This window comes from Ambystoma mexicanum, chromosome 6q (genome assembly GCF_040938575.1).
Source record: "Ambystoma mexicanum isolate Mex_15411 chromosome 6q, UKY_AmexF1_1, whole genome shotgun sequence".
In the NCBI taxonomy this organism is placed as follows: Eukaryota; Metazoa; Chordata; class Amphibia; order Caudata; family Ambystomatidae; genus Ambystoma; species Ambystoma mexicanum.
Genome location: NC_090937.1, coordinates 264587201 through 264611413, shown reverse-complemented (window position 1 = coordinate 264611413; position 24213 = coordinate 264587201).

Sequence of the window (24213 nt, the reverse complement as noted above, 5' to 3'; positions counted from 1 at the left end):
CCAAAATATTTTTAGGACTTTTAGTGGTCTATGATGCGGGTTAATGCCCCTTTCAGGCTGCAAATGATTTTGGGACACGTAGAGCTCTCTGGCACAGTTTTTGGGCCGCCAACATTTTCTGGACTTTAGGGGGTCTAGGATGCCTGTAAACCCCTTTTTTGGGCCTTCAAAGTTTTGAACATTTTTGCAAGCCTAAGATGCATTTTTAGGCCTTTTTTGGGCTGCTAACATATACTGAACCTTCAAGGGTGTAGGATGCATTTTTTGTGCCAAAAATATTTTTGGGAATTTCAGGGGTCTGGGATGCGGGTTAATGCACCTTTCAGGCTGAAAATGATTTTGGGACATGCAGAGCTCTCTGGCACAGTTTTTGGGCCACCAAAATTGTCTGGACTTTAGGGGGTCTAGGATGCCTGTAAACCCCTTTTTTGGGCCTTCAAAGTTTTCAACATTTTTGCAGGCCTAAGATGCATTTTTAGGCATTTTTTGGGATGCTAACATATACAGAACTTTCAAGGGTGTAGGATGCATTTTTTGTGCCAAAAGTATTTTTGGGAATTTTAGTGGTCTATGAAGCGGGTTAATGCCCCTTTCAGGCTGCAAATGATTTTGGGACATGCAGAGCTCTCTGGCACAGTTCTTGGCCCACCAACATTTTCTGGACTTTAGGGGGTCTAGGATGCCTGTAAATCCCTTTTTTGGGCCTTCAAAGTTTTCAACCTTTTTGCAGGACGAAAATGCATTTTAAGGCCTTTTTTGGGCTGCTAACATATTATGAGCTTGCAGGGGTGTAGGATGCATTTTTTGTGCCAAAATATTTTTGGGAATTTTAGTAGTCTATGATGCGGGTTAATGCCCCTTTCAGGCTGCAAATGATTTTGGGACATGCAGAGCTCTCCGGCACAGTTTTTGGCCCACCAACATTTTCTGGACTTTAGGGGGTCTAGGATGCCTGTAAACCCCTTTTTTGGGCCTTCAAAGTTTTCAACCATTTTGCAGGCCGAAAATGCATTTAAGGCCTTTTTTGGGCTGCTAACATATTATGAGCTTGCAGGGGTGTAGGATGCATTTTTTGTGCCAAAATATTTTTGGGAATTTTAGTAGTCTATGATGCGGGTTAATGCCCCTTTCAGGCTGCAAATGATTTTGGGACATGCAGAGCTCTCTGGCACAGTTTTTGGCCCACCAATATTTTCTGGACTTTAGGGGGTCTAGGATGCCTGTAAATCCCTTTTTTGGGCCTTCAAAGTTTTCAACATTTTTGCAGGCCTAAGATGCATTTTTAGGCCTTTTTTGGGCTGCTAACATATACTGAACTTTCAAGGGTGTAGGATGCATTTTTTGTGCCAAAAATATTTTTGGGAATTTCAGGGGTCTGGGATGCGGGTTAATGCCCCTTTCAGGCTGCAAATGTTTTTGGGACATGCAGAGCTATCTGACACAGTTATTAGGCCACCAATATTTTCTGGACTTTAGGGGGTCTACGATGCCTGTAAACCCCTTTTTTGGGCCTTCAAAGTTTTCAACATTTTTGCAGGCCTAAGATGCATTTTAAGGCCTTTTTTGGGATGCTAGCATATTCTGAACTTTCAGGGGTGTATGATGCATTTTTTGTGCCAAAATATTTTTGGGCATTTTAGTGGTCTATGAAGCGGGTTAATGCCCCTTTCAGGCTGCAAATGATGTTGGGACATGGAGAGCTCTCTGGCACAGTTTTTGGGCCACCAATATTTTCTGGACTTTAGGGGGTCTAGGATGCCTGTAAACCCCTTTTTTGGTCCTTCAAAGGTTTCAACCTTTTTGCAGGCCTAAAATGCATTTTAAGGCCTTTTTTGGGCTGCTAATTTATTCTCAACTTACAGGGGTGTAGGATGCATTTTTTGTGCCAACATATTTTTGGGAATTTTAGTGGTCTATGAAGCGGGTTAATGTCCCTTTTAGGCTGCAAATGATTTTGGGACATGCAGAGCTCTCTGGCACAGTTTTTGGGCCACCAACATTTTCTGGACTTTAAGGGGTCTAGGATGCCTGTAAACCCCTTTTTTTGGGCCTTTAAAGTTTTCAACATTTTTGCAGGCCTAAGATGCATTTTAAGGACTTTTGGGCTGCTAACATATTCTGAACTATCAGGGGTGTAGGACGCATTTTTTTGTGCCAAAATATTTTTAGGACTTTTAGTGGTCTATGATGCGGGTTAATGCCCCTTTCAGGCTGCAAATGATTTTGGGACATGTAGATCTCTCTGGCACAGTTTTTGGGCCGCCAACATTTTCTGGACTTTAGGGGGTCTAGGATGCCTGTAAACTCCTTTTTTGGGCCTTCAAAGTTTTGAACATTTTTGCAAGCCTAAGATGCATTTTTAGGCCTTTTTTGGGCTGCTAACATATACTGAACCTTCAAGGGTGTAGGATGCATTTTTTGTGCCAAAAATATTTTTGGGAATTTCAGGGATCTGGGATGCGGGTTAATGCCCCTTTCAGGCTGAAAATGATTTTGGGACATGCAGAGCTCTCTGGTACAGTTTTTGGGCCACCAACATTTTCTGGACTTTAAGGGGTCTAGGATGCCTGTAACCCCTTTTTTGGGCCTTCAAAGTTTTCAACATTTTTGCAGGCCTAAAATGCATTTTAAGGCCTTTTTTGGGCTGCTAACATTCTGAACTTGCAGGGGTGTAGGATGCATTTTTGTGCCAAAAGTATTTTTGGGAATTTCAGTGGTCTAGGATGCGGGTTAATGCCCCTTTCAGGCTGCAAGTGATTTTGGGACATGGAGAGCTGTCTGGCACAGTTTTTGGACCACCAATATTTTCTGGACTTTAGGGGGTCTAGGATGCCTGTAAACCCCTTTTTTGGTCCTTCAAAGTTTTCAACCTGTTTGCAGGAGGAAAATGCATTTTAAGGCCTTATTTTGGCTGCTAACATATTCTGAACTTGCAGGGGAGTAGGATGCATTTTTTGTGCCAAAATATTTTTAGGACTTTTAGTGGTCTATGATGCGGGTTAATGCCCCTTTCAGGCTGCAAATGATTTTGGGACATGTAGAGCTCTCTGGCACAGTTTTTGGGCCACCAAAATTGTCTGGACTTTAGGGGGTCTAGGATGCCTGTAAACCACTTTTTTGGGCCTTCAAAGTTTTCAACCTTTTTGCAGGACGAAAATGCATTTTAAGGACTTTTGGGCTGCTAACATATTCTGAACTATCAGGGGTGTAGGATGTATTATTTTGTGCCAAAATTTTTTTAGGACTTTTAGTGGTCTATGATGCGGGTTAATGCCCCTTTCAGGCTGCAAATGATTTTGAGACATGTAGAGCTCTCTGGCACAGTTTTTGGGCCGCCAACATTTTCTGGACTTTAGGGGGTCTAGGATGCCTGTAAACCCCTTTTTTGGTCCTTCAAAGTTTTCAACCTGTTTGCAGGAGGAAAATGCATTTTAAGGCCTTTTTTTGGCTGCTAACATATTCTGAACTTGCAGGGGTGTAGGATGCATTTTTTGTGCCAAAATATTTTTAGGACTTTTAGTGGTCTATGATGCGGGTTAATGCCCCTTTCAGGCTGCAAATGATTTTGGGACATGTAGAGCTCTCTGGCACAGTTTTTGGGCCACCAAAGATGTCTGGACTTTAGGGGGTCTAGGATGCCTGTAAACCACTTTTTTGGGCCTTCAAAGTTTTCAACCTTTTTGCAGGACGAAAATGCATTTTAAGGACTTTTGGGCTGCTAACATATTCTGAACTATCAGGGGTGTAGGATGCATTTTTTGTGCCAAAATATTTTTAGGACTTTTAGTGGTCTATGATGCAGGTTAATGCCCCTTTCAGGCTGCAAATGATTTTGGGACATGTAGAGCTCTCTGGCACAGTTTTTGGGCCGCCAACATTTTCTGGTCTTTAGGGGGTCTAGGATCCCTGTAAACTCCTTTTTTGGGCCTTCAAAGTTTTGAACATTTTTGCAAGCCTAAGATGCATTTTTAGGCCTTTTTTGGGCTGCTAACATATACTGAACCTTCAAGAGTGTAGGATGCATTTTTTGTGCCAAAAATATTTTTGGGAATTTCAGGGGTCTGGGATGCGGGTTAATGCCCCTTCCAGGCTGCAAATGTTTTTGGGATATTCAGAGCTATCTGACACAGTTTTTGGGCCACCAATATTTTCTGGACTTTAAGGGGTCTAGGATGCCTGTAAACCCCTTTTTTGGTCCTTCAAAGTTTTCAACCTTTTTGCAGGACGAAAATGCATTTTAAGGACTTTTGGGCTGCTAACATATTCTGAACTATCTGGGGTGTAGGATGTATTATTTTGTGCCAAAATTTTTTTAGGACTTTTAGTGGTCTATGATGCTGGTTAATGCCCCTTTCAGGCTGCAAATGATTTTGAGACATGTAGAGCTCTCTGGCACAGTTTTTGGGCCGCCAACATTTTCTGGACTTTAGGGGGTCTAGGATGCCTGTAAACCCCTTTTTTGGGCCTTCAAAGTTTTGAACATTTTTGCAAGCCTAAGATGCATTTTTAGGCCTTTTTTGGGCTGCTAACATATACTGAACTTTCAAGGGTGTAGGATGCATTTTTTGTGCCAAAAATATTTTTGGGAATTTCAGGGGTCTGGGATGCGGGTTAATGCCCCTTTCAGGCTGAAAATGATTTTGGGACATGCAGAGCTCTCTGGCACAGTTTTTGGGCCACCAAAATTGCCTGGACTTTAGGGGGTCTAGGATGCCTCTAAACCCCTTTTTTGGGCCTTCAAAGTTTTCAACATTTTTGCAGGCCTAAGATGCATTTTTAGGCATTTTTTGGGATGCTAACATATACAGAACTTTCAAGGGTGTAGGATGCATTTTTTGTGCCAAAACTATTTTTGGGAATTTTAGTGGTCTATGAAGCGGGTTAATGCCCCTTTCAGGCTGCAAATGATTTTGGGACATGTAGAGCTCTCTGGCAGAGTTTTTGGGCCACCAACATTTTCTGGACTTTAGGGGGTCTAGGATGCCTGTAAACCCCTTTTTTGGGCCTTCAAAGTTTTCAACCTTTTTGCAGGCCGAAAATGCATTTAAGGCCTTTTTTGGGCTGCTAACATATTATGAGCTTGCAGGGGTGTAGGATGCATTTTTTGAGCCAAAAATATTTTTGGGAATTTCAGGGGTCCGGGATGCGGGTTAATGCCCCTTTCAGGCTGCAAATGTTTTTGGGATATTCAGAGCTATCTGACACAGTTATTAGGCCACCAATATTTTCTGGACTTTAGGGGGTCTAGGATGCCTGTAAACCATTTTTTTGGGCCTTCAAAGTTTTCAACATTTTTGCAGGCCTAAGATGCATTTTTAGGCATTTTTTGGGCTGCTAACCTATACGGAACTTTCAAGGGTGAAGGATGCATTTTTTGTGCCAAAAATATTTTTGGGAATTTCAGGGGTCTGGGATGCGGGTTAATGCCCCTTTCAGGCTGCAAATGTTTTTGGGATATTCAGAGCTATCTGACACAGTTATTAGGCCACCAATATTTTCTGGACTTTAGGGGGTCTACGATGCCTGTAAACCCCTTTTTTGGGCCTTCAAAGTTTTCAACATTTTTGCAGGCCTAAGATGCATGTTAAGGACTTTTGGGCTGCTAACATATTCTGAACTATCAGGGGTGTAGGATGCATTTTTTGTGCCAAAATATTTTTAGGACTTTTAGTGGTCTATGATGTGGGTTAATGCCCCTTTCAGGCTGCAAATGATTTTGGGACATGCAGAGCTCTCTGGCACAGTTTTTGGGCTATCAAAATTGTCTGGACTTTAGGGGGTCTAGGATGCCTGTAAACCATTTTTTGGGCCTTCAAAGTTTTCAACATTTTTGCAGGCCTAAGATGCATTTTTAGGCATTTTTTGGGCTGCTAACCTATACTGAACTTGCAGGGGTGTAGGATGCATTTTTTGTGCCAAAAATATTTTTGGGAATTTCAGGGGTCCGGGATGCGGGTTAATGCCCCTTTCAGGCTGCAAATGTTTTTGGGATATTCAGAGCTATCTGACAGTTATTAGGCCACCAATATTTTCTGGACTTTAGGGGGTCTAGGATGCCTGTAAACCCCTTTTTTGGTCCTTCAAAGGTTTCAACCTTTTTGCAGGCCTAAAATGCATTTTAAGGCCTTTTTTGGGCTGCTAACATTCTGAACTTGCAGGGGTGTAGGATGCATTTTTTGTGCCAAAATATTTTTAGGACTTTTAGTGGTCTATGATGCGGGTTAATGCCCCTTTCAGGCTGCAAATGATTTTGGGACATGTAGAGCTCTCTGGCACAGTTTTTGGGCCGCCAGTATTTTCTGGACTTTAGGGGGTCTAGGATGCCTGTAAACCCCTTTTTTGGGCCTTCAAAGTTTTGAACATTTTTGCAAGCCTAAGATGCATTTTTAGGCCTTTTTTGGGCTGCTAATATATACTGAACCTTCAAGGGTGTAGGATGCATTTATTGTGCCAAAAATATTTTTGGGAATTTCAGGGGTCTGGGATGCGGGTTAATGCCCCTTTCAGGCTGAACATGATTTTGGGACATGCAGAGCTCTCTGGCACAGTTTTTGGGCCACCAACATTTTCTGGTCTTTAAGGGGTCTAGGATGCCTGTAACCCCCTTTTTTGGGCCTTCAAAGTTTTCAACATTTTTGCAGGCCAAAAATGCATTTTAAGGCCTTTTTTGGGCTGCTAACATTCTGAACTTGCAGGGGTGTAGGATGCATTTTTTGTGCCAACATATTTTTGGGAATTTTAGTGGTCTATGAAGCGGGTTAATGTCCCTTTTAGGCTGCAAATGATTTTGGGACATGCAGAGCTCTCTGGCACAGTTTTTGGGCCACCAACATTTTCTGGACTTTAAGGGGTCTAGGATGCCTGTAAACCCCTTTTTTGGGCCTTTAAAGTTTTCAACATTTTTGCAGGCCTAAGATGCATTTTAAGGACTTTTGGGATGCTAACATATTCTGAACTATCAGGGGTGTAGGACGCATTTTTTGTGCCAAAATATTTTTAGGACTTTTAGTGGTCTATGATGCGGGTTAATGCCCCTTTCAGGCTGCAAATGATTTTGGGACATGTAGAGCTCTCTGGCACAGTTTTTGGGCCGCCAACATTTTCTGGACTTTAGGGGGTCTAGGATGCCTGTAAACTCCTTTTTTGGGCCTTCAAAGTTTTGAACATTTTTGCAAGCCTAAGATGCATTTTTAGGCCTTTTTTGGGCTGCTAACATATACTGAACCTTCAAGGGTGTAGGATGCATTTTTTGTGCCAAAAATATTTTTGGGAATTTCAGGGGTCTGGGATGCGGGTTAATGCCCCTTTCAGGCTGCAAATGTTTTTGGGATATTCAGAGCTATCTGACACAGTTATTAGGCCACCAATATTTTCTGGACTTTAGGGGGTCTACGATGCCTGTAAACCCCTTTTTTGGGCCTTCAAAGTTTTCAACATTTTTGCAGGCCTAAGATGCATTTTAAGGCCTTTTTTGGGATGCTAGCATATTCTGAACTTTCAGGGGTGTAGGATGCATTTTTTGTGCCAAAATATTTTTGGGAATTTTAGTGGTCTATGAAGCGGGTTAATGCCCCTTTCAGGCTGCAAATGATGTTGGGACATGGAGCGCTCTCAGGCACAGTTTTTGGGCCACCAATATTTTCTGGACTTTAGGGGGTCTAGGATGCCTGTAACCCCCTTTTTTGGTCCTTCAAAGGTTTCAACCTTTTTGCAGGCCTAAAATCCATTTTAAGGCCTTTTTTGGGCTGCTAACTTATTCTCAACTTACAGGGGTGTAGGATGCATTTTTTGTGCCAACATATTTTTGGGAATTTTAGTGGTCTATGAAGCGGGTTAATGTCCCTTTTAGGCTGCAAATGATTTTGGGACATGCTGGCACAGTTTTTGGGCCACCAACATTTTCTGGACTTTAAGGGGTCTAGGATGCCTGTAACCCCCTTTTTTGGGCCTTCAAAGTTTTCAACATTTTTGCAAGCCTAAGATGTATTTTTAGGCCTTTTTTGGGCTGCTAACATATACTGAAGCTTCAAGGGTGTAGGATGCATTTTTTGTGCCAAAAATATTTTTGGGAATTTCAGGGGTCTGGGATGCGGGTTAATGCCCCTTTCAGGCTGAAAATGATTTTGGGACATGCAGAGCTCTCTGGCACAGTTTTTGGGCCACCAACATTTTCTGGACTTTAAGGGGTCTAGGATGCCTGTAACCCCCTTTTTTGGGCCTTCAAAGTTTTCAACAGTTTTGCAGGCCTAAGATGCATTTTAAGGCCGTTTTTGGGCTGCTAACCTATACTGAACTTTCAAGGGTGTAGGATGAGTTTTTTGTGTCAAAAGTATTTTTGGGAATTTCAGGGGTCTGGGATGCGGGTTAATGCCCCTTTCAGGCTGCAAATGTTTTTGGGATATTCAGAGCTATCTGACACAGTTATTAGGCCACCAACATTTTCTGGACTTTAGGGGGTCTAGGATGCCTGTAAATCCCTTTTTTGGGCCTTCAAAGTTTTCAACATTTTTACAGGCCTAAGATGCATTTTTAGGCCTTTTTTGGGCTACTAACATATACTGAACTTTCAAGGGTGTAGGATGCATTTTTTGTGCCAAAAATATTTTTGGGCATTTCAGGGGTCTGGGATGCGGGTTAATGCCCCTTTCCGGCTGCAAATGATTTTGGGACATGCAGAGCTCTCTGGCACAGTTTTTGGGCCATCAAAATTGTCTGGACTTTAGGGGGTCTACGATGCCTGTAAACCTCTTTTTTGGGCCTTCAAAGTTTTCAACATCTTTGCAGGCCTAAGATGCATTTTAAGGCCTTTTTTGGGATGCTAACATATTCTGAACTTGCAGGGGTGTAGGATGCATTTTTTGTGCCAAAATATTTTTAGGACTTTTAGTGGTCTATGATGCGGGTTAATGCCCCTTTCAGGCTGCAAATGATTTTGGGACATGTAGAGCTCTCTGGCACAGTTTTTGGGCCACCAAAATTGTCTGGACTTTAGGGGGTCTAGGATGCCTGTAAACCACTTTTTTGGGCCTTCAAAGTTTTCAACCTTTTTGCAGGACGAAAATGCATTTTAAGGCCTTTTTTTGGCTGCTAACATATTCTGAACTTGCAGGGGTGTAGGATGCATTTTTTGTGCCAAAAATATTTTTGGGAATTTCAGGGGTCCGGGATGCGGGTTAATGCCCCTTTCAGGCTGCAAATGTTTTCGGGATACTCAGAGCTATCTGACACAGTTATTAGGCCACCAATATTTTCTGGACTTTAGGGGGTCTACGATGCCTGTAAACCCCTTTTTTGGGCCTTCAAAGTTTTCAACATTTTTGCAGGCCTAAGATGCATTTTAAGGACTTTTGGGCTGCTAACATATTCTGAACTATCAGGGGTGTAGGATGCATTTTTTGTGCCAAAATATTTTTAGGACTTTTAGTGGTCTATGATGCGGGTTAATGCCCCTTTCAGGCTGCAAATGATTTTGGGACATGTAGAGCTCTCTGGCACAGTTTTTGGGCCGCCAACATTTTCTGGACTTTAGGGGGTCTAGGATGCCTGTAAACCCCTTTTTTGGGCCTTCAAAGTTTTGAACATTTTTGCAAGCCTAAGATGCATTTTTAGGCCTTTTTTGGGCTGCTAACATATACTGAACCTTCAAGGGTGTAGGATGCATTTTTTGTGCCAAAAATATTTTTGGGAATTTCAGGGGTCTGGGATGCGGGTTAATGCCCCTTTCAGGCTGAAAATGATTTTGGGACATGCAGAGCTCTCTGGCACAGTTTTTGGGCCACCAAAATTGTCTGGACTTTAGGGGGTCTAGGATGCCTGTAAACCCCTTTTTTGGGCCTTCAAAGTTTTCAACATTTTTGCAGGCCTAAGATGCATTTTTAGGCATTTTTTGGGATGCTAACATATACAGAACTTTCAAGGGTGTAGGATGCATTTTTTGTGCCAAAAGTATTTTTGGGAATTTTAGTGGTCTATGAAGCGGGTTAATGCCCCTTTCAGGCTGCAAATGATTTTGGGACATGCAGAGCTCTCTGGCACAGTTCTTGGCCCACCAACATTTTCTGGACTTTAGGGGGTCTAGGATGCCTGTAAATCCCTTTTTTGGGCCTTCAAAGTTTTCAACCTTTTTGCAGGACGAAAATGCATTTTAAGGCCTTTTTTGGGCTGCTAACATATTATGAGCTTGCAGGGGTGTAGGATGCATTTTTTGTGCCAAAATATTTTTGGGAATTTTAGTAGTCTATGATGCGGGTTAATGCCCCTTTCAGGCTGCAAATGATTTTGGGACATGCAGAGCTCTCTGGCACAGTTTTTGGCCCACCAACATTTTCTGGACTTTAGGGGGTCTAGGATGCCTGTAAACCCCTTTTTTGGGCCTTCAAAGTTTTCAACCATTTTGCAGGCCGAAAATGCATTTAAGGCCTTTTTTGGGCTGCTAACATATTATGAGCTTGCAGGGGTGTAGGATGCATTTTTTGTGCCAAAATATTTTTGGGAATTTTAGTAGTCTATGATGCGGGTTAATGCCCCTTTCAGGCTGCAAATGATTTTGGGACATGCAGAGCTCTCTGGCACAGTTTTTGGCCCACCAATATTTTCTGGACTTTAGGGGGTCTAGGATGCCTGTAAATCCCTTTTTTGGGCCTTCAAAGTTTTCAACATTTTTGCAGGCCTAAGATGCATTTTTAGGCCTTTTTTGGGCTGCTAACATATACTGAACTTTCAAGAGTGTAGGATGCATTTTTTGTGCCAAAAATATTTTTGGGAATTTCAGGGGTCTGGGATGCGGGTTAATGCCCCTTTCAGGCTGCAAATGTTTTTGGGACATGCAGAGCTATCTGACACAGTTATTAGGCCACCAATATTTTCTGGACTTTAGGGGGTCTACGATGCCTGTAAACCCCTTTTTTGGGGCTTCAAAGTTTTCAACATTTTTGCAGGCCTAAGATGCATTTTAAGGCCTTTTTTGGGATGCTAGCATATTCTGAACTTTCAGGGGTGTAGGATGCATTTTTTTGTGCCAAAATATTTTTGGGCATTTTAGTGGTCTATGAAGCGGGTTAATGCCCCTTTCAGGCTGCAAATGATGTTGGGACATGGAGAGCTCTCTGGCACAGTTTTTGGGCCACCAATATTTTCTGGACTTTAGGGGGTCTAGGATGCCTGTAAACCCCTTTTTTGGTCCTTCAAAGGTTTCAACCTTTTTGCAGGCCTAAAATGCATTTTAAGGCCTTTTTTGGGCTGCTAATTTATTCTCAACTTACAGGGGTGTAGGATGCATTTTTTGTGCCAACATATTTTTGGGAATTTTAGTGGTCTATGAAGCGGGTTAATGTCCCTTTTAGGCTGCAAATGATTTTGGGACATGCAGAGCTCTCTGGCACAGTTTTTGGGCCACCAACATTTTCTGGACTTTAAGGGGTCTAGGATGCCTGTAAACCCCTTTTTTGGGCCTTTAAAGTTTTCAACATTTTTGCAGGCCTAAGATGCATTTTAAGGACTTTTGGGCTGCTAACATATTCTAAACTATCAGGGGTGTAGGACGCATTTTTTTGTGCCAAAATATTTTTAGGACTTTTAGTGGTCTATGATGCGGGTTAATGCCCCTTTCAGGCTGCAAATGATTTTGGGACATGTAGATCTCTCTGGCACAGTTTTTGGGCCGCCAACATTTTCTGGACTTTAGGGGGTCTAGGATGCCTGTAAACTCCTTTTTTGGGCCTTCAAAGTTTTGAACATTTTTGCAAGCCTAAGATGCATTTTTAGGCCTTTTTTGGGCTGCTAACATATACTGAACCTTCAAGGGTGTAGGATGCATTTTTTGTGCCAAAAATATTTTTGGGAATTTCAGGGATCTGGGATGCGGGTTAATGCCCCTTTCAGGCTGAAAATGATTTTGGGACATGCAGAGCTCTCTGGTACAGTTTTTGGGCCACCAACATTTTCTGGACTTTAAGGGGTCTAGGATGCCTGTAACCCCTTTTTTGGGCCTTCAAAGTTTTCAACATTTTTGCAGGCCTAAAATGCATTTTAAGGCCTTTTTTGGGCTGCTAACATTCTGAACTTGCAGGGGTGTAGGATGCATTTTTGTGCCAAAAGTATTTTTGGGAATTTCAGTGGTCTAGGATGCGGGTTAATGCCCCTTTCAGGCTGCAAGTGATTTTGGGACATGGAGAGCTGTCTGGCACAGTTTTTGGACCACCAATATTTTCTGGACTTTAGGGGGTCTAGGATGCCTGTAAACCCCTTTTTTGGTCCTTCAAAGTTTTCAACCTGTTTGCAGGAGGAAAATGCATTTTAAGGCCTTTTTTTGGCTGCTAACATATTCTGAACTTGCAGGGGAGTAGGATGCATTTTTTGTGCCAAAATATTTTTAGGACTTTTAGTGGTCTATGATGCGGGTTAATGCCCCTTTCAGGCTGCAAATGATTTTGGGACATGTAGAGCTCTCTGGCACAGTTTTTGGGCCACCAAAATTGTCTGGACTTTAGGGGGTCTAGGATGCCTGTAAACCACTTTTTTGGGCCTTCAAAGTTTTCAACCTTTTTGCAGGACGAAAATGCATTTTAAGGACTTTTGGGCTGCTAACATATTCTGAACTATCAGGGGTGTAGGATGTATTATTTTGTGCCAAAATTTTTTTAGGACTTTTAGTGGTCTATGATGCGGGTTAATGCCCCTTTCAGGCTGCAAATGATTTTGAGACATGTAGAGCTCTCTGGCACAGTTTTTGGGCCGCCAACATTTTCTGGACTTTAGGGGGTCTAGGATGCCTGTAAACCCCTTTTTTGGTCCTTCAAAGTTTTCAACCTGTTTGCAGGAGGAAAATGCATTTTAAGGCCTTTTTTTGGCTGCTAACATATTCTGAACTTGCAGGGGTGTAGGATGCATTTTTTGTGCCAAAATATTTTTAGGACTTTTAGTGGTCTATGATGCGGGTTAATGCCCCTTTCAGGCTGCAAATGATTTTGGGACATGTAGAGCTCTCTGGCACAGTTTTTGGGCCACCAAAGATGTCTGGACTTTAGGGGGTCTAGGATGCCTGTAAACCACTTTTTTGGGCCTTCAAAGTTTTCAACCTTTTTGCAGGACGAAAATGCATTTTAAGGACTTTTGGGCTGCTAACATATTCTGAACTATCAGGGGTGTAGGATGCATTTTTTGTGCCAAAATATTTTTAGGACTTTTAGTGGTCTATGATGCAGGTTAATGCCCCTTTCAGGCTGCAAATGATTTTGGGACATGTAGAGCTCTCTGGCACAGTTTTTGGGCCGCCAACATTTTCTGGTCTTTAGGGGGTCTAGGATCCCTGTAAACTCCTTTTTTGGGCCTTCAAAGTTTTGAACATTTTTGCAAGCCTAAGATGCATTTTTAGGCCTTTTTTGGGCTGCTAACATATACTGAACCTTCAAGAGTGTAGGATGCATTTTTTGTGCCAAAAATATTTTTGGGAATTTCAGGGGTCTGGGATGCGGGTTAATGCCCCTTCCAGGCTGCAAATGTTTTTGGGATATTCAGAGCTATCTGACACAGTTTTTGGGCCACCAATATTTTCTGGACTTTAAGGGGTCTAGGATGCCTGTAAACCCCTTTTTTGGTCCTTCAAAGTTTTCAACCTTTTTGCAGGACGAAAATGCATTTTAAGGACTTTTGGGCTGCTAACATATACTGAACTTTCAAGGGTGTAGGATGCATTTTTTGTGCCAAAAATATTTTTGGGAATTTCAGGGGTCTGGGATGCGGGTTAATGCCCCTTTCAGGCTGAAAATGATTTTGGGACATGCAGAGCTCTCTGGCACAGTTTTTGGGCCACCAAAATTGCCTGGACTTTAGGGGGTCTAGGATGCCTCTAAACCCCTTTTTTGGGCCTTCAAAGTTTTCAACATTTTTGCAGGCCTAAGATGCATTTTTAGGCATTTTTTGGGATGCTAACATATACAGAACTTTCAAGGGTGTAGGATGCATTTTTTGTGCCAAAACTATTTTTGGGAATTTTAGTGGTCTATGAAGCGGGTTAATGCCCCTTTCAGGCTGCAAATGATTTTGGGACATGTAGAGCTCTCTGGCAGAGTTTTTGGGCCACCAACATTTTCTGGACTTTAGGGGGTCTAGGATGCCTGTAAACCCCTTTTTTGGGCCTTCAAAGTTTTCAACCTTTTTGCAGGCCGAAAATGCATTTAAGGCCTTTTTTGGGCTGCTAACATATTATGAGCTTGCAGGGGTGTAGGATGCATTTTTTGAGCCAAAAATATTTTTGGGAATTTCAGGGGTCCGGGATGCGGGTTAATGCCCCTTTCAGGCTGCAAATGTTTTTGGGATATTCAGAGCTATCTGACACAGTTATTAGGCCACCAATATTTTCTGGACTTTAGGGGGTCTAGGATGCCTGTAAACCATTTTTTTGGGCCTTCAAAGTTTTCAACATTTTTGCAGGCCTAAGATGCATTTTTAGGCATTTTTTGGGCTGCTAACCTATACGGAACTTTCAAGGGTGAAGGATGCATTTTTTGTGCCAAAAATATTTTTGGGAATTTCAGGGGTCTGGGATGCGGGTTAATGCCCCTTTCAGGCTGCAAATGTTTTTGGGATATTCAGAGCTATCTGACACAGTTATTAGGCCACCAATATTTTCTGGACTTTAGGGGGTCTACGATGCCTGTAAACCCCTTTTTTGGGCCTTCAAAGTTTTCAACATTTTTGCAGGCCTAAGATACATGTTAAGGACTTTTGGGCTGCTAACATTCTGAACTTGCAGGGGTGTAGGATGCATTTTTTGTGCCAAAATATTTTTAGGACTTTTAGTGGTCTATGATGCGGGTTAATGCCCCTTTCAGGCTGCAAATGATTTTGGGACATGTAGAGCTCTCTGGCACAGTTTTTGGGCCGCCAATATTTTCTGGACTTTAGGGGGTCTAGGATGCCTGTAAACCCCTTTTTTGGGCCTTCAAAGTTTTGAACATTTTTGCAAGCTAAGATGCATTTTTAGGCCTTTTTTGGGCTGCTAATATATACTGAACCTTCAAGGGTGTAGGATGCATTTATTGTGCCAAAAATATTTTTGGGAATTTCAGGGGTCTGGGATGCGGGTTAATGCCCCTTTCAGGCTGAACATGATTTTGGGACATGCAGAGCTCTCTGGCACAGTTTTTGGGCCACCAACATTTTCTGGACTTTAAGGGGTCTAGGATGCCTGTAACCCCCTTTTTTGGGCCTTCAAAGTTTTCAACATTTTTGCAGGCCAAAAATGCATTTTAAGGCCTTTTTTGGGCTGCTAACATTCTGAACTTGCAGGGGTGTAGGATGCATTTTTTGTGCCAACATATTTTTGGGAATTTTAGTGGTCTATGAAGCGGGTTAATGTCCCTTTTAGGCTGCAAATGATTTTGGGACATGCAGAGCTCTCTGGCACAGTTTTTGGGCCACCAACATTTTCTGGACTTTAAGGGGTCTAGGATGCCTGTAAACCCCTTTTTTGGGCCTTTAAAGTTTTCAACATTTTTGCAGGCCTAAGATGCATTTTAAGGACTTTTGGGATGCTAACATATTCTGAACTATCAGGGGTGTAGGACGCATTTTTTGTGCCAAAATATTTTTAGGACTTTTAGTGGTCTATGATGCGGGTTAATGCCCCTTTCAGGCTGCAAATGATTTTGGGACATGTAGAGCTCTCTGGCACAGTTTTTGGGCCGCCAACATTTTCTGGACTTTAGGGGGTCTAGGATGCCTGTAAACTCCTTTTTTGGGCCTTCAAAGTTTTGAACATTTTTGCAAGCCTAAGATGCATTTTTAGGCCTTTTTTGGGCTGCTAACATATACTGAACCTTCAAGGGTGTAGGATGCATTTTTTGTGCCAAAAATATTTTTGGGAATTTCAGGGATCTGGGATGCGGGTTAATGCCCCTTTCAGGCTGAAAATGATTTTGGGACATGCAGAGCTCTCTGGTACAGTTTTTGGGCCACCAACATTTTCTGGACTTTAAGGGGTCTAGGATGCCTGTAACCCCCTTTTTTGTGCCTTCAAAGTTTTCAACATTTTTGCAGGCCTAAAATGCATTTTAAGGCCTTTTTTGGGCTGCTAACATTCTGAACTTGCAGGGGTGTAGGATGCATTTTTTGTGCCAAAATATTTTTAGGACTTTTAGTGGTCTATGATGCGGGTTAATGCCCCTTTCAGGCTGCAAATGATTTTGGGACATGTAGAGCTCTCTGGCACAGTTTTTGGGCCATCAAAATTGTCTGGACTTTAGGGGTTCTAGGATGCCTTTAAACCATTTTTTTGGGCCTTCAAAGTTTTCAACATTTTTGCAGGCCTAAGATGCATTTTTAGGCATTTTTTGGGCTGCTAACCTATACTGAACTTTCAAGGGTGAAGGATGCATTTTTTGTGCCAAAAATATTTTTGGGAATTTCAGGGGTCTGGGATGCGGGTTAATGCCCCTATCAGGCTGCAAATGTTTTTGGGATATTCAGAGCTATCTGACACAGTTATTAGGCCACCAATATTTTCTGGACTTTAGGGGGTCTACGATGCCTGTAAACCCCTTTTTTGGGCCTTCAAAGTTTTCAACATTTTTGCAGGCCTAAGATGCATTTTAAGGACTTTTGGGCTGCTAACATATACTGAACCTTCAAGAGTGTAGGATGCATTTTTTGTGCCAAAAATATTTTTGGGAATTTCAGGGGTCTGGGATGCGGGTTAATGCCCCTTTCAGGCTGCAAATGTTTTTGGGATATTCAGAGCTATCTGACACAGTTTTTGGGCCACCAATATTTTCTGGACTTTAAGGGGTCTAGGATGCCTGTAAACCCCTTTTTTGGTCCTTCAAAGGTTTCAACCTTTTTGCAGGCCTAAAATGCATTTTAAGGCCTTTTTTGGGCTGCTAACTTATTCTCAACTTACAGGGGTGTAGGATGCATTTTTTGTGCCAACATATTTTTGGGAATTTTAGTGGTCTATGAAGCGGGTTAATGTCCCTTTTAGGCTGCAAATGATTTTGGGACATGCAGAGCTCTCTGGCACAGTTTTTGGGCCACCAACATTTTCTGGACTTTAAGGGGTCTAGGATGCCTGTAACCCCCTTTTTTGGGCCTTCAAAGTTTTCAACATTTTTGCAGGCCTAAAATGCATTTTAAGGCCTTTTTTGGGCTGCTAACATATTCTGAACTTGCAGGGGTGTAGGATGCATTTTTTGTGCCAAAAATATTTTTGGGAATTTCAGGGGTCCGGGATGCGGGTTAATGCCCCTTTCAGGCTGCAAATGATTTTGGGACATGGAGAGCTGTCTGGCACAGTTTTTGGACCACCAATATTTTCTGGACTTTAGGGGGTCTAGGATGCCTGTAAACCCCTTTTTTGGTCCTTCAAAGTTTTCAACCTTTTTGCAGGACGAAAATGCATTTTAAGGCCTTTTTTGGGCTGCTAACTTATTCTCAACTTACAGGGGTGTAGGATGCATTTTTTGTGCCAACATATTTTTGGGAATTTTAGTGGTCTATGAAGCGGGTTAATGTCCTTTTTAGGCTGCAAATGATTTTGGGACATGCAGAGCTCTCTGGCACAGTTTTTGGGCCACCAACATTTTCTGGACTTTAAGGGGTCTAGGATGCCTGTAACCCCCTTTTTTGGGCCTTCAAAGTTTTCAACATTTTTGCAGGTGGAAAATGCATTTTAAGGCCTTTTTTGGGCTGCTAACATTCTGAACTTGCATGGGTGTAGGATGCATTTTTTGTGCCAAAATATTTTTAGGACTTTTAGTGGTCTATGATGCGGGTTAATGCCCCTTTCAGGCTGCAAATGATTTTGGGACATGGAGAGCTGTCTGGCACAGTTTTTGGACCACCAATATTTTCTGGACTTTAGGGGGTCTAGGATGCCTGTAAACGCCTTTTTTGGTCCTTCAAAGTTTTCAACCTTTTTGCAGGAGGAAAATGCATTTTAAGGCCTTTTTTTGGCTGCTAACATATTCTGAACTTGCAGGGGTGTAGGATGCATTTTTTGTGCCAAAATATTTTTAGGACTTTTAGTGGTCTATGATGCGGGTTAATGCCCCTTTCAGGCTGCAAATGATTTTGGGACATGTAGAGCTCTCTGGCACAGTTTTTGGGCCACCAAAATTGTCTGGACTTTAGGGGGTCTAGGATGCCTGTAAACCACTTTTTTGGGCCTTCAAAGTTTTCAACCTTTTTGCAGGACGAAAATGCATTTTAAGGCCTTTTTTTGGCTGCTAACATATTCTGAACTTGCAGGGGTGTAGGATGCATTTTTTGTGCCAAAAATATTTTTGGGAATTTCAGGGGTCCGGGATGAGGGTTAATGCCCCTTTCAGGCTGCAAATGTTTTTGGGATACTCAGAGCTATCTGACACAGTTATTAGGCCACCAATATTTTCTGGACTTTAGGGGGTCTAGGATGCCTGTAAACCACTTTTTTGGGCCTTCAAAGTTTTCAACCTTTTTGCAGGACGAAAATGCATTTTAAGGACTTTTGGGCTGCTAACATATTCTGAACTATCAGGGGTGTAGGATGTATTATTTTGTGCCAAAATTGTTTTAGGACTTTTAGTGGTCTATGATGCGGGTTAATGCCCCTTTCAGGCTGCAAATGAGTTTGAGACATGTAGAGCTCTCTGGCACAGTTTTTGGGCCACCAACATTTTCTGGACTTTAGGGGGTCTAGGATGCCTGTAAACCCCTTTTTTGGGCCTTCAAAGTTTTCAACCTTTTTGCAGGCCGAAAATGCATTTAAGGCCTTTTTTGGGCTGCTAACATATTATGAGCTTGCAGGGGTGTAGGATGCATTTTTTGTGCCAAAATATTTTTGGGAATTTTAGTAGTCTATGATGCGGGTTAATGCCCCTTTCAGGCTGCAAATGATTTTGGGACATGCAGAGCTCTCTGGCACAGTTTTTGGCCCACCAACATTTTCTGGACTTTAGGGGGTCTAGGATGCCTGTAAATCCCTTTTTTGGGCCTTCAAAGTTTTCAACATTTTTGCAGGCCTAAGATGCATTTTTAGGCCTTTTTTGGGCTGATAACATATACTGAACTTTCAAGGGTGTAGGATGCATTTTTTGTGCCAAAAATATTTTTGGGAATTTCAGGGGTCTGGGATGCGGGTTAATGCCCCTTTCAGGCTGCAAATGATTTTGGGACATGCAGAGCTCTCTGGCACAGTTATTAGGCCACCAATATTTTCTGGACTTTAGGGGGTCTAGGATGCCTGTAAACCCATTTTTTGGGCCTTCAAAGTTTTCAACATTTTTGCAGGCCTAAGATGCATTTTAAGGACTTTTGGGCTGCTAACATATTCTGAACTATCAGGGGTGTAGGATGCATTTTTTGTGCCAAAATATTTTTAGGACTTTTAGTGGTCTATGATGCAGGTTAATGCCCCTTTCAGGCTGCAAATGATTTTGGGACATGTAGAGCTCTCTGGCACAGTTTTTGGGCCGCCAACATTTTCTGGTCTTTAGGGGGTCTAGGATCCCTGTAAACTCCTTTTTTGGGCCTTTAAAGTTTTGAACATTTTTGCAAGCCTAAGATGCATTTTTAGGCCTTTTTTGGGGTGCTAACATATACTGAACCTTCAAGAGTGTAGGATGCATTTTTTGTGCCAAAAATATTTTTGGGAATTTCAGGGGTCTGGGATGCGGGTTAATGCCCCTTTCAGGCTGCAAATGTTTTTGGGATATTCAGAGCTATCTGACACAGTTTTTGGGCCACCAATATTTTCTGGACTTTAAGGGGTCTAGGATGCCTGTAAACCCCTTTTTTGGTCCTTCAAAGTTTTCAACCTTTTTGCAGGACGAAAATGCATTTTAAGGACTTTTGGGCTGCTAACATATTCTGAACTATCAGGGGTGTAGGATGTATTATTTTGTGCCAAAATTTTTTTAGGACTTTTAGTGGTCTATGATGCGGGTTAATGCCCCTTTCAGGCTGCAAATGATTTTGAGACATGTAGAGCTCTCTGGCACAGTTTTTGGGCCGCCAACATTTTCTGGACTTTAGGGGGTCTAGGATGCCTGTAAACCCCTTTTTTGGGCCTTCAAAGTTTTGAACATTTTTGCAAGCCTAAGATGCATTTTTAGGCCTTTTTTGGGCTGCTAACATATACTGAACTTTCAAGGGTGTAGGATGCATTTTTTGTGCCAAAAATATTTTTGGGAATTTCAGGGGTCTGGGATGCGGGTTAATGCCCCTTTCAGGCTGAAAATGATTTTGGGACATGCAGAGCTCTCTGGCACAGTTTTTGGGCCACCAGAATTGTCTGGACTTTAGGGGGTCTAGGATGCCTGTAAACCCCTTTTTTGGGCCTTCAAAGCTTTCAACATTTTTGCAGGCCTAAGATGCATTTTTAGGCATTTTTTGGGCTGCTAACATATTATGAGCGTGCAGGGGTGTAGGATGAATTTTTTGTGCCAAAATATTTTTGGGAATTTTAGTAGTCTATGATGCGGGTTAATGCCCCTTTCAGGCTGCAAATGATTTTGGGACATGCAGAGCTCTCTGGCACAGCTTTTGGCCCACCAACATTTTCTGGACTTTAGGGGGTCTAGGATGCCTGTAAATCCCTTTTTTGGGCCTTCAAAGTTTTCAACATTTTTGCAGGCCTAAGATGCATTTTTAGGCCTTTTTTGGGCTGATAACATATACTGAACTTTCAAGGGTGTAGGATGCATTTTTTGTGCCAAAAATATTTTTGGGAATTTCAGGGGTCTGGGATGCGGGTTAATGCCCCTTTCAGGCTGCAAATGTTTTTGGGATATTCAGAGCTATCTGACACAGTTATTAGGCCACCAATATTTTCTGGACTTTAGGGGGTCTACGATGCCTGTAAACCCCTTTTTTGGGCCTTCAAAGTTTTCAACATTTTTGCAGGCCTAAGATGCATTTTAAGGACTTTTGGGCTGCTAACATATTCTGAACTATCAGGGGTGTAGGATGCATTTTTTGTGCCAAAATATTTTTAGGACTTTTAGTGGTCTATGATGCAGGTTAATGCCCCTTTCAGGCTGCAAATGATTTTGGGACATGTAGAGCTCTCTGGCACAGTTTTTGGGCCGCCAACATTTTCTGGTCTTTAGGGGGTCTAGGATCCCTGTAAACTCCTTTTTTGGGCCTTCAAAGTTTTGAACATTTTTGCAAGCCTAAGATGCATTTTTAGGCCTTTTTTGGGCTGCTAACATATACTGAACCTTCAAGAGTGTAGGATGCATTTTTTGTGCCAAAAATATTTTTGGGAATTTCAGGGGTCTGGGATGCGGGTTAATGCCCCTTTCAGGCTGCAAATGTTGTTGGGATATTCAGAGCTATCTGACACAGTTTTTGGGCCACCAATATTTTCTGGACTTTAAGGGGTCTAGGATGCCTGTAAACCCCTTTTTTGGTCCTTCAAAGGTTTCAACCTTTTTGCAGGCCTAAAATGCATTTTAAGGCCTTTTTTGGGCTGCTAACTTATTCTCAACTTACAGGGGTGTAGGATGCATTTTTTGTGCCAACATATTTTTGGGAATTTTAGTGGTCTATGAAGCGGGTTAATGCCCCTTTCAGGCTGCAAATGATTTTGGGACATGGAGAGCTGTCTGGCACAGTTTTTGGACCACCAATATTTTCTGGACTTTAGGGGGTCTAGGATGCCTGTAAACCCCTTTTTTGGTCCTTCAAAGTTTTCAACCTTTTTGCAGGAGGAAAATGCATTTTAAGGCCTTTTTTTGGCTGCTAACATATTCTGAACTTGCAGGGGTGTAGGATGCATTTTTTGTGCCAAAATATTTTTAGGACTTTTAGTGGTCTATGATGCGGGTTAATGCCCCTTTCAGGCTGCAAATGATTTTGGGACATGTAGAGCTCTCTGGCACAGTTTTTGGGCCACCAAAATTGTCTGGACTTTAGGGGGTCTAGGATGCCTGTAAACCACTTTTTCGGGCCTTCAAAGTTTTCAACCTTTTTGCAGGACGAAAATGCATTTTAAGGCCTTTTTTGGGCTGCTAACATATTCTGAACTTGCAGGGGTGTAGGATGCATTTTTTGTGCCAACATATTTTTGGGAATTTTAGTGGTCTATGAAGCGGGTTAATGTCCCTTTTAGGCTGCAAATGATTTTGGGACATGCAGAGCTCTCTGGCACAGTTTTTGGGCCACCAACATTTTCTGGACTTTAAGGGGTCTAGGATGCCTGTAACCCCCTTTTTTGGGCCTTCAAAGTTTTCAACATTTTTGCAGGTGGAAAATGCATTTTAAGGCCTTTTTTGGGCTGCTAACATTCTGAACTTGCATGGGTGTAGGATGCATTTTTTGTGCCAAAATATTTTTAGGACTTTCAGTGGTCTATGATGCGGGTTAATGCCCCTTTCAGGCTGCAAATGATTTTGGGACATGTAGAGCTCTCTGGCACAGTTTTTGGTCCGCCAACATTTTCTGGACTTTAGGGGGTCTAGGATGCCTGTAAACCCCTTTTTTGGGCCTTCAAAGTTTTGAACATTTTTGCAAGCCTAAGATGCATTTTTAGGCCTTTTTTGGGCTGCTAACATATACTGAACCTTCAAGGGTGTAGGATGCATTTTTTGTGCCAAAAATATTTTTGGGAATTTCAGGGTGCCTGGGATGCGGGTTAATGCCCCTTTCAGGCTGAAAATGATTTTGGGACATGCAGAGCTCTCTGGCACAGTTTTTGGGCCACCAACATTTTCTGGACTTTAAGGGGTCTAGGATGCCTGTAACCCCCTTTTTTGGGCCTTCAAAGTTTTCAACATTTTTGCAGGCCTAAAATGCATTTTAAGGCCTTTTTTGGGCTGCTAACATTCTGAACTTGCAGGGGTGTAGGATGCATTTTTGTGCCAAAAGTATTTTTGGGAATTTCAGTGGTCTAGGATGCGGGTTAATGCCCCTTTCAGGCTGCAAATGATTTTGGGACATGGAGAGCTGTCTGGCACAGTTTTTGGACCACCAATATTTCCTGGACTTTAGGGGGTCTAGGATGCCTGTAAACCCCTTTTTTGGTCCTTCAAAGTTTTCAACCTTTTTGCAGGAGGAAAATGCATTTTAAGGCCTTTTTTTTGGCTGCTAACATATTCTGAACTTGCAGGGGTGTAGGATGCATTTTTTGTGCCAAAATATTTTGGGGAATTTTAGTAGTCTATGATGCGGGTTAATGCCCCTTTCAGGCTGCAAATGATTTTGGGACATGCAGAGCTCTCTGGCACAGTTTTTGGGCCACCAACATTTTCTGGACTTTAGGGGGTCTAGGATGCCTGTAAATCCCTTTTTTGGGCCTTCAAAGTTTTCAACATTTTTGCAGGCCTAAAATGCATTTTTAGGCCTTTTTTGGGCTACTAACATATACTGAACTTTCAAGGGTGTAGGATGCATTTTTTGTGCCAAAAATATTTTTGGGAATTTCAGGGGTCTGGGATGCGGGTTAATGCCCCTTTCAGGCTGCAAATGATTTTGGGACATGCAGAGCTCTCTGACACAGTTTTTAGGCCACCACCATTTTCTGGACTTTAAGGGGTCTAGGATGCCTGTAAACCCCTCTTTTGGGCCTTCAAAGTTTTCAACACTTTTGCAGGCCTAAGATGCATTTTTAGGCCTTTTTCGGGCTGCTAACATATACTGAACTTTCAAGGGTGTAGGATGCATTTTTTGTGCCAAAAGTATTTTTGGGAATGTCAGTGGTCTAGGATGCGGGTTAATGCCCCTTTCAGGCTGCAGATGATTTTGGGACATGGAGAGCTGTCTGGCACAGTTTTTGGACCACCAATATTTTCTGGACTTTAGGGGGTCTAGGATACCTGTAAACCCCTTTTTTGGTCCTTCAAAGTTTTCAACCTTTTTGCAGGCCGAAAATGCATTTTAAGGCCTTTTTTGGGCTGCTAACATATTATGAACTTGCAGGGGTGTAGGATACATTTTTTGTGCCAAAATATTTTTGGGAACTTTAGTGGTCTATGATGCGGGTTAATGCCCCTTTCAGGCTGCAAATGATTTTGGGACATGCAGAGCTCTCTGGCACAGTTTTTGGGCCACCAACATTTTCTGGACTTTAGGGGGTCTAGGATGCCTGTAAACCCCTTTTTTGGGCCTTCAAAGTTTTCAACATTTTTGCAGGCCTAAGATGCACTTTTAGGCATTTTTTGGGATGCTAACATATACTGAACTTTCAAGGGTGTAGGATGCATTTTTTGTGCCAAAAGTATTTTTGGGAATTTTAGTGGT